General features: G+C 42.0%; 1 pseudogene; it reads right to left on the reverse strand.

The window, feature by feature from the left end:
* Positions 1-13,941: 13,941 nt before the first annotated feature.
* On the reverse strand, positions 13,942-15,062 carry LOC127665746 (sperm motility kinase X-like; annotated as a pseudogene).
* Positions 15,063-17,056: the final 1,994 nt, after the last annotated feature.

The raw sequence follows: 17,056 nt of genomic DNA on the forward strand, positions 1-17,056 counted from the left end.
GTTCAATATAAGGAAATCCATCAATGCTATCCACTACATAAACAAACTCAAAGAAAAAAACCATATGATCATCTCATTAGATGCAGAAAAAGCATTTGACAAAATTCAGCATCCTTTCATGCTAAAAGTCTTGGAAAGAACAGGAATTCAAGGCCCATACCTAAACATCGTTAAAGCAATATACAGCAAACCGGTAGCCAACATCAAACCAAATGTAGAGAAACTTGAAGCTATCCCACTAAAATCAGGGACTAGACAAGGCTGTCCTCTCTCTCCATATCTTTTCAATATAGTACTTGAAGTTCTAGCTGGAGCAATTAGACAACATAAGGAGGTCAAAGGGATACAAATTGGAAAGGAAGAAGTCAAATTATCACTATTTGCAGATGACATGATAGTCTACTTAAGTGACCTGAAAACCTCCACCAGAGAACTTCTACAGGTGATAAACAACTTCAGCAAAGTGGCTGGTTATAAAATCAACTCAAGCAAATCACTTGCCTTCCTATACTCAAAGGATAAGCAGGTGGAGAAAGAAGTTAGGGAAATGACACCCTTCACAATAGCCACAAATAATATAAAGTATCTTGGTGTGACTCTAACCAAACAAGTGAAAGATCTATATGACAAGAACTTCAGATCTCTGAAGAAGGAAATCGAAGAAGACCTCAGAAAATGGAAAAATCTGCCATGCTCGTGGATTGGCAGGATTAATATAGTTAAAATGGCCATCTTGCCAAAAGCAATCTACAGATTCAACGCAATCCCCATCAAAATCCCAACTCAGTTCTTCACAGAGTTAGAAAAAGCAATTCTCAAGTTCATCTGGAATAACAAAAAACCCAGGATAGCTAAAACTATTCTCAACAACAAAAGAAATTCTGGGGGAATCAGTATCCCAGACTTCAAGCAATACTACAGAGCAATAGTGTTAAAAACTGCATGGTATTGGCACAGTAACAGACAAGTGGACCAATGAAATAGAATTGAAGACCCAGAAATGAATCCACACACCTATGGTCACTTGATCTTCGACAAAGGAGCCGAAAACATCCAGTGGAAAAAAGATAGCCTTTTCAACAAATGGTGCTGGTTCAGTTGGAGGTCAGCATGCAGAAGAATGCGAATTGATCCATTCTTGTCTCCATGTACTAAACTCCACTCCAAGTGGATCAAGGACCTCCATGTAAAACCAGACACACTGAAACTAATAGAAAAGAAACTGGGGAAAACCCTTGTGGACATGGGCACAGGGGAAAAGTTCCTGAACAGAACACCAATAACTTATGCTCTAAGATCAAGAATTTACAAATGGGACCTCATAAAATTACAAAGTTTCTGTAAGGCAAAGGACACTGTCAAAAGGACAAAACGGCAACCAACAAATTGGGAAAGGATATTCACCAACCCTACATCCGATAGAGGGCTAATATCCAATATATATAAAGAACTCAAGAAGTTAGACCCCAGGGAACCAAATAATCCTATTAAAAAATGGGGTACAGATCTAAACAAATAATTTTCACCTGAAGAAATTCGGATTGCCGAGAGGCACCTTAAGAAGTGCTCAACATCATTAGTCATTAGGGAAATGCAAATCAAAACAACCCTGAGATTTCACCTTACACCAGTCAGAATGGCTAAGGTCAAAAACTCAGGAGACAGCAGGTGTTGGCGAGGATGTGGAGAAAAAGGAACACTTCTCCACTGCTGGTAGGGCTGTAAGATGGTGCAACCACTTTGGAAATCAGTCTGGCAGTTCCTCAGAAAACTAGACATGACACTTTCGGAGGACCCTGCTATACCTCTCCTGGGCATATACCCAAAGGATTCCCCGGCATGCAATAAAGACACATGCTCCATTATTTTCATAGCAGCCTTTTTTATAATAGCCAGAAGCTGAAAAGAACCCCGATGTCCCTCAAAGGATGAATGGATACAGAAAATGTGGTGTAAATATACTACTCAGCAATACAGAAAATGTGGTGGAATACTACTCAGCAATTAGAAATAATGAATTCACAAAATTTTTAGGCAAATGGTTTGATCTGGAAAATATATCCTAAGTGAGATAACCCAATCACAAAAGAATACACATGGAATGCAATCTCTGATAAGTGGATCTTAATTAGCCCAGAAGCTCTGAATACCCAAGGCACAAATCGCATAACAAATGACTCCCATGAAGAACTATGGAGAGGGTCCTGATCCTGAAAAGGATTGATCTAGCATTGGAGGGGAATATAAGGACAGAGAAAAAGGAGGGAGGTGATTGGAGAATGGGTGGAGAGAAGAAGGTTTATGGGACATATGGGGAGGGGAGATCTGGGAAAGGGGAAATCATTTGGAATGTAAACAAATAATATAGAAAATAAAAATATTACAAAAAATTCAGGAAATAGCAGGTGTTGGTGAGGATGTGGAGAAAGAGGAAAACTCCTTCGTTGCTGGTAGGGTTGCAAATTGGTATAACCACTCTGGAAATCAGTCTGGCGGTTCCTCAGAAAACTGGGCACCTCACTTCTGAAAGATTCTGCTATACCACTCCTGGACATATACCCAGAGGATTCCCCAGCATGTAATAAGGATACATGCTCCACTATGTTCATAGCAGCCCTATTCATAATAGCTAGAAGCTGGAAAGAACCCATGTATCCCTCAACAGAAGAATGGATGCAAAAAAAAATGTGGTATATATACACAATGGAGTACTATTCAGCCATTAGAAACAATGAATTCATGAAATTCTTAGGCAAATGGATGGAGCTAGAGAACATCATACTAAGTGAGGTAACCCAGTCTCAAAAGATGAATCATGGTATGCACTCACTAATAAGTGGATATTAACCTAGAAAACTGGAATACCCAAAACATAATCCACACATCAAATGAGGTACAAGAAGAATGGAGGAGTGGCCCCTGGTTCTGGAAAGACTCAGTGTAGCAGTATAGAGCAAAACCAGAACAGGGAAGTGAGAAGGGGTGGGTGGGAGAACAGGGGGAGGGCAGGGGCCTTATGGGACTTTCGGGAATGGGGGGCCAGAAAAGGAGAAATCATTTGAAATGTAAATAAAAATATATCGAATAAAAAAAGAAATAAAAAAGAGAAATGTTCAACATCATTAATCATTAGGGAAATGCAAATCCAAACAACCCTGAGATTTCACCTCTCCTGAGGTTTTTATCTTAACCATTTTGACAGATATGAGGTGAAATCTCATGGTTGTTTTTATTTGCATTTCCCTGATGGTTAACTATGTTGAACATTTCTTTAGGTGCTTCTCAGCTGTTTTTTATTCCTCACTAGAGAATTGTTTAGCTCTGTACCACATTTTTAATAGGGTTATTTGGTTCTATCAGATATAGTATTGGTACAAATCTTTTCCCAATCTGTTGGTTGCAATTTTATCCTATTGACAGTGTCCTTTGCCTACAGAAGCTTTGCAATTTTATGAGGTCCCTTTTGCTAATTCTTTATCTTAGAATTTAAGTTATTAAGCTGTTGTTCTGTTCAGGAAAATTTCCTCTGTGCCCATGAGCTCCAGGTTCTTTCCCCTTGCTCTTGTATTGCATTCAGTTTATCTGGTTTTATGTGGAGGTCCTTGATTCACTTGGACTTGAGCTTTGTACAGGGAGATATTGGATTGAGTTACATTCTTCTACATGTTGACTGCAAGTTGAACCAGCACCATTTGTTGACAACAATGTCTTTTTGCCACTGGATGGTTTTATACCTTTGTCAAAGATCAAGTGACCATAGGTGTGTGGGTTAATTTCTGGGTTTACAATTCTATCCCATTGATCTACCTGCAAGTCATTGTACCAATACTGGGCAGTTTTTATCACTATTGCTCTGTAGTACAGCTTGAGGTCAGGGATGGTGATTCCACCAGATATTCTTTTATTGTTCAGAATAGTTTTCGCTATCCTGAGTTTTTTGTTATTCCAGATCAGTTTGGAAATTGCTCATTCTAACTCTATGAAGAATTGAGTTGGAATATGATGAGGATTTTATTGAATCTGTAGGTTGCTTTAGGTAAAATGGGCACTTTTACTATATTAACCCTGCCAATCCATGAGCATGGGAAATCTTTCCATCTTCTGAGATCTTCAATTTCTTTCTTCAGAGACTTGAAATTTTTGTCATACAGATTTTTCATTTGTTTGGTAAGAGTCACCCCAAGATAATTTATATTATTTGTGACTATTGTGAAGGGTTTCATTTCCCTAATTTCTTTCTCATCCTCTTTATCCACTGAGTATAGGAAGGCTACTAATTTTTTTGAGTTAATTTTATATCCAGTCACTTAGTGAAGTTGTTTATCAGGTTTAGGAATCACTGTTGAATTTTTTGGGTCACATTAATATACTATCATATCATCTGCAAATAGTGATACTTTGACTTCTTCCTTTTCAATTTGAATCCCTTTGACCTCCTTTTGTTTTCTAATTGCTCTGGCTAGGATTTCCAGTACTATATTGAACAGGTAGGGAGAGGGAGGACAGCCTTATCTTATCCCTGAATTCAGTGGGATTGCTTCAAGTTTATCTCATTTACTTTGATGTTGGCTACTGGTTTGTTGGACATTGCTTTTACTATGTTTAGGGATGGGCCTTGAATTCCTCATCTGTCCAAGACTTTTATCATGAAGGAGTGTTGGATTTTGTCAAATGCTTTCTCAGCATATAATGAAATGATCATGTTTTCTTCTTTGAGTTTGTAGTGGATTAGATTGATGGATTTCGGTATATTGAACCATCCTTGCATTGCTGGGATGAAGTCTACTTGGTTGTGGTGGATGATTGTTTGGATGTGTTCATGGATTCGGTTGGCAAGAATTTTATTGAGTATTTTTGCATCAATATTCTTAAGGGAAATTGGTCTAAAGTTCTCTTTCTTTGTGGGGTCTCTGTGTGGTTTAGTTATTGGAGTAATTTTGGATTCACAGAACGAAATGAATAGGGTTCCTTCTGTTTCTATTTTGTGGAATAGTTTGAAGAGTATTAGCATTAGGTCTTCTTTGAAGGGTTGATAGAACTCTGCATTAAACCAATCTGGTCTTGGGCTTTTATTTTTGGTTGGGATGACTGCTATTTCTTTAAGGAATATAGGACTGTTTAGATCATTTATCTGATCCTAATTTAACTTTTGTACCTGGTATCTGTCTAGAAAATTATCTAGATTTTCCAGTTTTGTTGAGTATAAGTTTCTGTAGTAGGATGTGGTGATTTTTTTGGATTTCCTCAGTATCTGTTCTTCTGTCTCCGTTTTCATTTCTGATTTTGTTAATTTGGATGCTGTCTCTGTGCCATCTATCTTGTGCATATCTATCTTGTTGGTTTTTTTTTTGAAGGACCAGCTCCTGGTTTGGTTGATTCTTTGTATAGTTATTTTGTTTCTACATGGTTAATTTCAGCCCTGAATTTTACTATTTTCTGCCATCTACTCCTCTTGGATATATTTGCTTTTTGTTCTAGAACTTTCAGATGTTTTGTCAAGCTGCTAGTATAAGCTAAAAGCAGTAATGCAAAAATTTCAAGTAACATATAAAGTTAGAGCTATCATAATTACACCAGACTGCTCTTTCCAGTTTCTTTTTGGAGGCACTCAGACATATGAGTTATCCTCTTAGCACTGCTTTCATTGTGTCCAATAAGTTTGAGTATGTTGTGCGTTAATTTTCATTAAATTCTAAAAAGTTTTTTATTTCCAAGTAATTGCTGAGTAGAATGTTGTTGGGCATTCTGTTGTTTTTGTTGTATTGAAGACCAGCCTTTTTTCATGGTGATCTGATAGGGTGCATGGGATTATTTCAGTCTTCTTACATCTGTTGAGGTACGTTTTGTGACTGAGTATGTGGTCAGTTTTGGAGAAGGTACCATGGAGTGTTGAGAAAAAGGTATATTCTTTTGTTTTAGGGTATAAATGTACTATAGATATATGCCAAATCCATTTTGTTCATAAGTTATATTAGTTTCACTGTGTCTCTGCTTATTCTCTGTTTCCATGATCTTTCCATTGATGAGAGTAGGGTGTTAAAGTCTACCATTATTATTTTAGTAAAGTTTCTTTTATGAATGTGGTGGCCCTTGAATTTGGAGCATACATAGTCTATGTCTTTTTATTGGAGAATTGAGTCCGTTGATATTAAGATATAATAAGGAAAAGTGATTGTTGCAAACTCATTTGTTATCCTTTAAAGGACTGGATTTTTGGAAAGATATTGTGTCAATTTGATTTTTTCATGGAACATCTTTGTTTCACCATCTACGATAACTGAGAGATTGGCTGGGTTTAGTAGCCTGGGCTGACATTTGTATTCTCTTAGTGTCTGTATGACATTTGCACAGGATCTTTGGCTTTTATACTTTATGGCAAGAAGTCTGGCATAATTATGGTAGCTCTACCTTTATATGTTACTTGACATTTTTGCATTACTGCTTTTAGTATTTTTCTTTCTTTTGTGCATTTGGTGTTTTGATTATTATGTGATGGGAGGAATTTCTTTCCTGATCCATTGGAAATCTATTTGGAAGTCTGTAAGCTTCATGTTTGCACATGGGTACTTCTTTCTTTAGGTTAGGGAAGTTTTCTTCTATAATTTTGTTGAAGATATTTACTGGCCCTTTAAGTTGAGAGTCTTCTCAACTATACCTCATCTATACCTACTATCCTTAGGTAAAAATTTACCTTCTTTTTTTACTAAATGCATTTATTTATTTTTATTTATATAAGTATCTTCCCTATAGGTGTGTATGTGAACAACATGGATTCATGGTGCCAACAAACTTCAGAAGAAAGTGTCTGATCCACTAGTACTGGTGTTATACATTCTTGTAGATCTCTATGTAGGTCCTTGGCATTAAACCTGGGTCCTCTGCAAGAACAATAAGTACTCTTAATCATAGAGCTATCTCTCCTTGCTGTCTACCTTTTGACAATTATTCCAAAAGCCATTTGTTAGAGGAAAGAGAGAATCTTCAATAAAAATATACTACTCCTATAAAAATTACAGGAAACTGAAAATACATGAGTAGAAGAATGAAACTAGATTCCCATTTCTCATTCTGTGCAAAAATCAATTCAAAACAGAACTAATACCTTACAAAAGATAAGGAGGGACACTTCATACTCGTCACCAATTCTGAACATCTATGCTCCAAATGCAAGGGCACCAACATTCATAAAAGAAACTTTACTAAAGCTAAAAGCACATATTGCACCCCACACAATAATAATGGGAGACTTCAAAACCCCACTCTCAGCAATGGACAAATCATGGAAACACAAACTAAACAGAGACATAGTCAAATTAACAGAAGTTAAAGCAAAATAATATACCTTTTTTTCTTAGCACATCATGGTACCTACTCCAAAACTTACCATTTAATTGGTCACAAAACAGGCCTCAACAGATACAGGAATATTGAAATAATTCCATGCCCCCTATCAGATCACTATAGTCTAAGGCTGGTCTTAAGTTCAAATAAAAACACGGAATGCAAATGGACGTTAAACGATGCTCTATGTAATGTTCTACTCAATGGTCAAGGAAGTTTGGAAAATGAGGATGCATCATACCAAAACTTAGGGAGAAAATAGAGGGAGCTTACACTAGTAGCTTGACAACACACCTGAAAACTATAGAAAAAAAGAAGCAAATACATCCAAGAGGAATAGATGGCAGGAAATAATCAAACTCAGGGCTGAAATCAACCAAACAGAAACAAAAAGAACTATACAAAGAATCAACAAAACCAGGGGTTGGTTCTTTGTTATAATGTTAGTGTGATAAATAATACCTTAGCCAGACTAACCAGAGGGCACAGAGGCACTACCCAAATTAATAAAATCAGAAATGAAAAGGGAGATATAACAACAGAAACTTTGGAAATTCAAAAAATCATCAGATCCTACAAGATCTTATACCCAACAAAATTTGAAAATCTGGATGAGACGGACCATTTTCTAGATACATACTGGGTGCCAACGTTAAAACAGGATCTGATAAACCATCTAAATAGCCCCATAAGTCCTGAGGAAATATAAGCCATCATTAATAGTCTCCCAACAACAACAACAAAAGCCCAGGAACAGATGCTTTAGTGGGGAATTCTATCAGTTCTTCAAAGGAGACCTAATACTGAAACACTTCAAACTATTCCACAAAATAGAAACACAATAAAATTCATTTTATGAAGCCACAATAATGCTTATACCTAAACAAAATGAAGACCAAAAAATGAAAAAAGACCTTCAGACCAATTTGTCTTATGAACATTGATGGAAAAATACTCAATAAAATTCTGGCCAAGAATTCATCAAAACAAGAATTCACCACTATCAAGGGCTTCATTCCAGGGATGCAGGAATGGTTCAATATATGGAAATTCATTGATGTAATCCACTACATAAACAAACTCAAAGAAAAAACCTATGGTCACTTCATTAGATGCTGAAAAAGCTTTTGACAAAATTTAGCATGCCTTCATGATAAAAGTCTTGGAAAGATCAGGAATTCAGGGCCCACCATACCTAAATATAGTGAAAGCAATATACAACACACCAGTAGCCAACATCAAACTAAATGGAGAAAACTTTAAAGCAATCCCACTAAAAACAGGGACCAGACAAGGCTGCCCATTTTCTCCCTGTGTATTCAATATAGAACTTGAAGTCCTAGCCAGAGCAATCAGACAACAAAAGGTCAAAGGTATACAAATTGGAAAGGAAGAAGTCAAAATATTCACTATTGGCAGATGATATGATTGTATACTCAAATAGCTTATAAGCACTTAAGAAGCACCTAAAGAAATGTTCAACATCCTTAGTTATAAGGGAAATGCAAATCAAAACAGCCATGAGATTTTACCTCACACTGGTCAGAATGGCTAAGATAAAAAATTCAGGAGACAGCAGGTGCTGCAGAGGTTGTAGCAGAAGAGGAACACTCCTCCACTGCTGGTGGGATGATTGCAAGCTGGTACAACCACCCTGAATATCAGTTTTTTGGTTCCTCAGAAAACTGGGCATAATACTACCAGAGGGCCCTGTTATAACACTCCTGGGAATATACCCAGAGTATTCTCCAGCATGTAATAAGGACACATGCTCCACTGTGTTCATAGCAGCCCTATTTATAATAGCCAGAAGCTGGAAAGAATCCAGATGTCCCTCAATGGAGGAGTGTATACAGAAAATGTAGTATATTTACACAATGGAGTACTATTCAGCCATTAAAAACAATGAATTCATGAAATTCTTAGACAAATGGATGGAAATGGAAAATATCATCCTGTGTGAGGTAACCCAGTCACAAAAGAACACACATGATATGTACTCACTGGTAAGTGGATATTAGCTCAGAAGCTTGGAATACCCAGGACACAATTCATATATCAAATGATGCCCAAGAAAGAAGAACAAAGCATGGAAGTACCCACAGAAGGAGACACAGAGACAAAGGAGAGAGGAGCGTCTGAGGGAAAGACCATCCAGAGACTACCCCTCTCAGGGATCCATCCCATATACAGTTACAAAACCCAGACACTATTGTTGATGCCCACAAGTGCTTGCTGACTGGAGCCAGATATAGTTGTCACCTGGTAGGATCTGCTAGTGCCTGACAAATACAGAGGGGGACACTCTCAGCCAGCCATTGAACTGAGCACAGGGTCCCCAATGATGGAGCAAGAGAAATGACCCAAGGAGCTGAAGGGGTTTGCAGTGCCGTAGGAGGAACAAGAATTTGAACCACCCAGTACCCCCAGAGCTCCCAGGGACTAAATCACCAACCAAAGAGAGACCCATGGCTCGAGATGCATATGTAACAGAGGATGACCTTGTTGGACATCAAAGGGAGGAGAGGCCCTTGGACCTGAGAAGGCTAGATGCCCCAGTATAGTGGAATGCCAGGACTCAAGAGTGGGTGGATTTGTGAGCAGGGGGAGGGGGAATGGATTAGAGGATTTTCATGGGGGTGGGAGCAGGAAAGGAGACAACATTTGAAATGTAAATAAAGAATATATCTGGCCGGGCGTTGGTGGTGCACACCTGTAATCCCAGCACTCTGGGAGGCAGAGGCAGGCAGATTTCTGAGTTCGAGGTCAGCTTGGTCTACAGAGTGAGTTCCAGGACAGCCAGGGCTACACAGAGAAACCCTGTCTCGAAAAAAACAAAATCCAAAAAACCAAATAATAATAATAATAATAATAATAAATAAATTAAAGAAAAAAGAATATATCTAATAAAAATAATTTAAATCTCAAAAAAGAAAAACATAGCAAAATACCAATTCAACAATGTTATTTTCAATATAGAAGACATATTGCAATGATTAAGGAATGAGGGGCATCAATTTAAAACCTGATCCAGGTGGCCTTCACTTCTCCCCAGTGCAGGGCCATCTGCCTTGGCTTCTGAGCGATGCCTGTTTCTATGCCACACGGAAGTGAGACACCCAGGTGACGCACTGTGCTAACAAAGCTGGGATCACTTTGTCAGCCTATCAATTGGACTCTGATCAGTGGTCATAAGATTCCCCAAAGCAGGGCCTGCTGGGCTCTCTCAGCCGTCCAGCATCGAATGAAGAACACCCAGGAGTTCTCAGGATTATCACCCTGTCTGCATCTTCTCCATCTTACCCAAACGTATGCACTTGAAGAAAGGAGGCCAGGCCTTCCGAAGGGCTACGTGTTCATATGCATTGTGTTCATATGCATTGACTCACAATACGTTTAATTTGTGTACTCTTATATGTATCCTGTGTACATGCACACTAATGCTCAAATTTAGGTGTGTCTGCACAGGTGGTTCACTCTCAAATGTCAATTCCCAGGTGCTGAACACCTTAAATTTTGAACACAGGCTTTTCCAAGGCCTTGGATGTTGAAAGGCACATGGAGAAAATGGAGATCTCAGTGAGTTCTGGGACAGTGTGTCTACAGAGAGAGTTCTAGGAAAGTTAGGGCTAAACAGAGGAACCCTGTCTCAAAAAAAAAAAGAAGAAAAAGGGGGGTGTAATCTGTCTCTACCCCAAGGTGCTAGGCAGCTAGCTGCAGCCACCATCCTGGCTGTTCCCTGGCATTCTGTGGGAATAAGCTCAGATCTCCCATGGGAAGAAGTCTGTATAGTTGTATAGTCTGTATGGACAGACAGACTCATTGACTCCAGCTGTCTTGTGCTGATGAATATTGACCAGGCTGTAGAGGTCACCCTCTTGACTTAGGCAAACCTCATTAAAGACAGGAGGGCCAGGAACAGCAGTGTGTCTATGCAACGTCTTCCAGTGACACTCCCAGGGCAGCCTATTTATGAAAGGTATTTCGTTCCTTTATTATGGTATGCATGAGAAAAAGGAAGGACAAAATCATGTTAGATCATGGACCCGTGCAAACTCCCTTCACCCCAGGCTGGTATGTGTTGAAGCAGGTGCCCTAACAAACCAGGTGCACTGACAAAGTGCTAATGCAGAGCAGCCACAAGGGGGCAGTACAACATCACTTTCTAATTGGTTGCAAGGCCAGCAGAATTCCTGACTTCCTTACTGGCAAAGTTTGGGGCCCCCATGCCCTCTAAACTTCTTCCTCACTTCCTGCTAAGGGACTATCAGGGAACAGGGACCACTCAACTACACAGTGCCTCCAAAAGGGCCAGCAGGGAGTGCTGTCTGCACAGCTCTTCAGCGCCTCCCACAGGGCAGGCAGGAAGTGCTTACTTCACAGCTCCTCAGTGCTGTGCACCAGGGACAAACTCAGTCCTCAGGCCGAGTCCAGATGTGAGCCACAGGAAATAATTACTGCACATACGGATGCCCAGTTTTCTTCTCTGTCACAGAGGGGACTTCTGATTCACGGGGAATATGTGGTTGTTATGAGCTGCCAAGTCACTCTTCTCAGAGTTGAGCACTGAGATTTGGGGAGTGGGTGGATGGTGTGTGTCAGTCATTCTACACTGGCCTCAGACTCTCTGTACGGAGGAGGACACTGAGTGTCTGCTCCTCTTGTTTCTACCCCACAATCCTGGGTTTTTGGCCGTAAGTCACCTCATTTGATGTGATGCTGGCCTAGAACCCAGGGACTCCTGCATGCTAGACACCCTGCACTAACCCTGCTGTCGTTGTCGTTGTCATTGTTGTTTTTAAGGATTCACACTGCCACCACAGCCAGACTACTGTTCTCTCTATAGTACAAGCTGGCCTTGAATGTTAAGACTAGTCTCCCACACAGGACAGGCCTGCTAAGCCTTCGGAGTCCTGAGGTGATATGCATACACCTTCACCCTAGCTCTGACATCTGGTCTTAATTAAAATCCACAAATTCCCTAGAAATGGCTAAATGTGAGTCAGGTGAGATCACCCAAGGAGTGCGGGCACTAAACGTTGAAACTGTGCATGAAGCCCCATCTTGCCACTTTCCTTCACTGCATGTTTGGGCTCAGGCTTGTAGTGGCTTGTGCCTTCTCTTCCGTCCATCGTGATGCATAGAGAAGTTAGATGAGGTTAGCTCCACAGCTGCTAGTCAGAACACACCTGATTACCTGGGCAAGAACAAGCAGTGTGCACACACTCAAAGGAATGGAAGCAACCTTCAGATGTGTCCAGCTGAGTGCAGACTCCAGGTAGAGACCTGAAGCTGACACGAGGCTGGACCCCAGCAGCACAGCAGGTGGCTGCCCATCAGAAGGGTCTCTAGTTTGGCCCTGGTCACAACACCGATCATTCTCACACAGTGCGGAACTTGGTGCGGAGTCTGAAGTCCTGGTGACAAGGAGAATGGTGGCCTGGAAGGAAGAAGCATAGAGAGGCAGGAGGTGAGGAACTAGACGGCAGAGTTGGTGGAGAGAGGGCACAGCTGCCCCTGGAGTCACTCCACAGCTGTGGTTTTCATAAGCTTTGCTCTGAGTTAGATCTGAGGACTCAAATAATCTGAGCTATGATGGCTTCTGCAGGGGAATGGGTGTGGTGGGGGATTGTAAAAGGTTGGCAGTAGGCTGCTCTGTAGAGGACTCCCTCAGAGACACTGCAGGCCTCATTCTCAACCTGGGAACCCATTTTAGGGAAGGTGGGACAGGCTGGCTAGGGAGGCTTCTCTAAGGAGAGATATCTACCTCATAAAGAATACCATGTTCACTGCAAGAAACAGAGAGCAAAGGGCAGACACTTCCCGTGGATCCACTCTGATGTTTACCAGGCTGGAGGAGAGGGCACAGGGCTACTGTTCTGCAGACAGCTTTGGGGCACTTTTGCACCTCAGCCCACTTCACTGAGCATGACCCCGTGAAAAGCCAGACCTGCCTGCGTGGGATTTTACCTGGACAGATCTGTGCTGCTGTGCACAAGTCTTCCAGCGCAGGATGGGCCTGTGACCACACTGGCTCCTGGACATCTGGCCTGGCTTCCCTGAGGCGCTATCGATTCTCAGCCAGACTGACCCCCACCCATGACTCATAAGCCGTGGAACTGTGACCAGCCGAGGGCTGGTCCTCTTCCAGACTTAAAAGCAGAACAAAACAGCAGGGAGGCTCTTAGTGACTTGAAAACACACAGGGCATACTGAGCTGCTGCTGGGCCACCGCACACATCTGACTTGCTAATGACTCTCTGCTTCCTTTGGCCACGCCCCACCCTCCCTCTCCCTGCTCTCATCAGCATGTCTGCTCTCCACTTGTGGCTCAGAAAGCATGAGGTGGTCTTTGAGGGGTTTCTATTGAATCAGTCTTTCTGAAGTCAAAGAATATTAAGTTCCTAAATGTGCCACAAGGGGGCGCACTCATCGTTGCTCACAAAGGACAAGATGGAATAAGGAATAAATGACTGAGGCCGCGCACACCCACCTGATCCTGTGAATGGCTCCAGGATCCCCTTTCCTCAGAGCAAGGTTCTTATGGCAGAGTTGACTCCTCTTTGGTGGTGGCAGCAGCAGCAGAGATTTTGGAGCAGTTCATAATTGTCTTCCTCCTGCCCTTCCAATGGTACTGCCAGGTATGAGGGGAAGCCTGGCCTGCATCCTGAGGCTGGCCATCAGAAATGGGCTTTTCCTGAATGACAGCAACTTTCCGATGGACAGCCTCTTCCTGTTTGATGGCCTCTTCCTAGGTGAGGTTCTTTTCCTCCCGGTGGGTCTCTTTCTGCAAGGTGTCCCCAGAGGAGGAGCTGTGACGGTTACATTCTTGGGAGACTGCAGGGTTCCAGAGCGCTGCTCTTGGGGTCGGCAGGAGGACATATTCCTGTCAGGCTTATATGTGTTGACTCTCATGGTCCTGACAATGCTGGGGCTCGGGGTGCCTGGGAAAGTCTGTGAGGAAGTGGTAAGTGTGCCTCACTGTCCTGATCACGGGCTGTCTCGTGATCCGGTGGATGGTTGGCCTCCTGGTGGGACTGATCATCAGCAGTTCGATGATGACATTGAAAATATCTATGGAAACACGAGGGAATGCTGAGGTTGCTGTGAAGATTTGCCACCTCACATCCACAAAAGACCTGCCTTGAAAAGGTAAGCTCCCAGACACCGTGAGGAACAGGAGGACCCCTAAACTCCAGGTATCCATGGGGAGGCCCTCATAGTCATCTGCTTGCATGAGTTCTAGGGCACAGAAGGGCAGTGTGCCACAGAAACCGGCCAGCTTCTGCCTAGGAATCAGTATAGCAGCCAGGCCAAAATCACAGCTTGGCATTCCACTGCAGTCGATCAAAATGTTGCTGGCCTTTGTGTCTCTAAGGACAGTGTGATGGCCATGGCAGTACTGCACCACATGTGCTATCTGGGCAAAGTCCTTCGAGCCTCACTTTCCTCTGAAGACCCCCTTCTCTGATGCGGTCTAGTAGCTCTCCCTCTGAGGCATACTCCATTACAAGGTAGGTGGTCTCTCTTCTCTGGACCACATGAAATAGCTTGATAATGTTTGGATGGCTAAGGGATTTCATAATCCTGGCTTCCCTGCACATGACTAAAGCATACTTCTTGGTGTTTTGGAGAATTTTTACAGCCACAGAGGTTAATGTGCGGATATGGAAGGCCAGTTTCACCACTGAAAGGATTCCTTTGCCCAGGGTGGTCAGCATATTACACAGTTAGTGGTGAAGTTCTCCTCAGCAGAGTGGCCTTCAGATCCTGCTCTGTCATCAGGCCCTGCATGACTCGGCTAGAACCAAACTGGCAATGAGAAATTAAAAAGAAAAAAAAAAACATTTAAAATCAGGCCCAAGGGAATGTTTATAGCTACAAATTATTACTTCAAAAAGATACAAAAAAGCTCAGAAATATGTCAGAGAACCAAGTCAGGAACTTTGAATGCTTGGGAAGAGAAGAACAAAGCACCTTCTAAGGCAGTAGACACACACTGTGACATAGATCAGGTTGATAGGAATCAACTGCAAACTGAAAGAGCAAGCAAAGGTCCACAGACAGACAGAGCTGTGCACTGGAAAGGACAACCATCCTCTCCCCTGATCTCAGCACACACTGTGAGCCAAGGCCCCAAGAAAATCAGGTTCAAGAGGAGTGGATAAGAGAGCAGACATTACACAACCCACGGTGTCCAGGCTGTGGAGTTGGTTCTGGAGTCCAGAATGTCTGCTGGTCCTGCAGACGACCTGCGTTTGGTTTTCAGGACCCAGGTCAGGTGCCCCACTACGGCCTTAAGTTCAGCATTAGGAGATCCCACAGCTCTGGTCTCTAAGGGCACAGTGTACTCACGGGCACTGCATGTCACTTGAAATACTGATACAAATCTTTCTATATAATGGTTTTTATGACCTTTGAAGGCCAGAAGAGTTCACCAAATTCTCTGGAAGGAGAACCATAGGCAGTTGTAGTGAGAGTTTTGGTTTGTTTAAAACCCAGATATGAGCCAGGCAGTGGTGGTGCACGCCTTTGATCCCAACACTTGGGGGGCAGAGGGAGGTGGATTTCTGAGTTTGAGGCCAGCCTGGTCTACAGAGAGAGTTCCAGGTCATCCAGGGCTACACAGAGAAACCCTGTCTCGGAAAAACAAAAACAAAAACAAAACCACATATGATATGTGAACATGTTGTGGCTTTTATTCCAGGTGTGTGGCAAGCGGCTCCTAACCAGCTGTAACTCCATTTCTGGAAAATCTGATTCCTTTTTCTGACTTCCACAGCAGGGACCAAGGAGGTGGTGCTCAGACACACATGGAGGCAAAATACTCACACACATAAATGAACACATAAAATATTCTAACTTACCAAATGTAATGAAATAATAAAAAGTGAAATGGAAGATAATAAAGAACAGGGAAAAGTAAACACATATACCAAGCCAATAAATACACAAACCATAACCAAAAAGAAGGACTCAAAGAACATGTTGAGTACCCAAAGTACAGAGAAACTATTTCAGGGTCCAAAGCTCCTGAAGTCCAAGTATAATCTCTAAGCAGCATCAAACTCCAGTTGCTTTCCAACCAACCTACAGCTTCTGTCCTGTGACAACAGGAGGCAGCCTTAGCAGAGCTGTAAGTGGACAGGGGTCTATCATTCCCTGCAATGGGTCCTTGAGAGACCAGAGCAAGAAATGGACCAATGATGTCTAGGCACACCCCACTGGGTTCCTCACATTCTGTCTCTAAGGACAGGGAGTCTGATCTTGCTCAGTGGGGCAGTAGGCGTGGTTACACTCAAATGTCTGTCCCCATGGTTGCCGAGTGACACACTCCTTCCTGCTAGGCCCACTGCCCAAGGTTCATAATTTGCCCCAAACCACACAAGCAGGTAGGAACAAGGTTCAAACGCTTGACACTCTGGGGAACTTTTGACACCCTAATTTTAATGAGGACACTTTCCTTGTTAACAAGAAATCCTAAGAATGATGATGGGCTCCACAGCTTCAGTCCTCCTCAGTTATGGACTCTGGTATTCAATGGCTACTATATGAACAGTGTTCAGCTTTTCACTTAGACCCCAGCCTTTATGACAACTTTGTAATAACTCAGGTCTACACTGAAAGGATTCAATTATTATTTTTTGTAAACACACATTGATGGGTGCTAAAGGATGATAGTCATTCACTACATTGGTAATTGGGACAAAATACC

Source organism: Apodemus sylvaticus, chromosome 1 (assembly GCF_947179515.1).
Source record: "Apodemus sylvaticus chromosome 1, mApoSyl1.1, whole genome shotgun sequence".
Taxonomy (NCBI): domain Eukaryota; kingdom Metazoa; phylum Chordata; class Mammalia; order Rodentia; family Muridae; genus Apodemus; species Apodemus sylvaticus.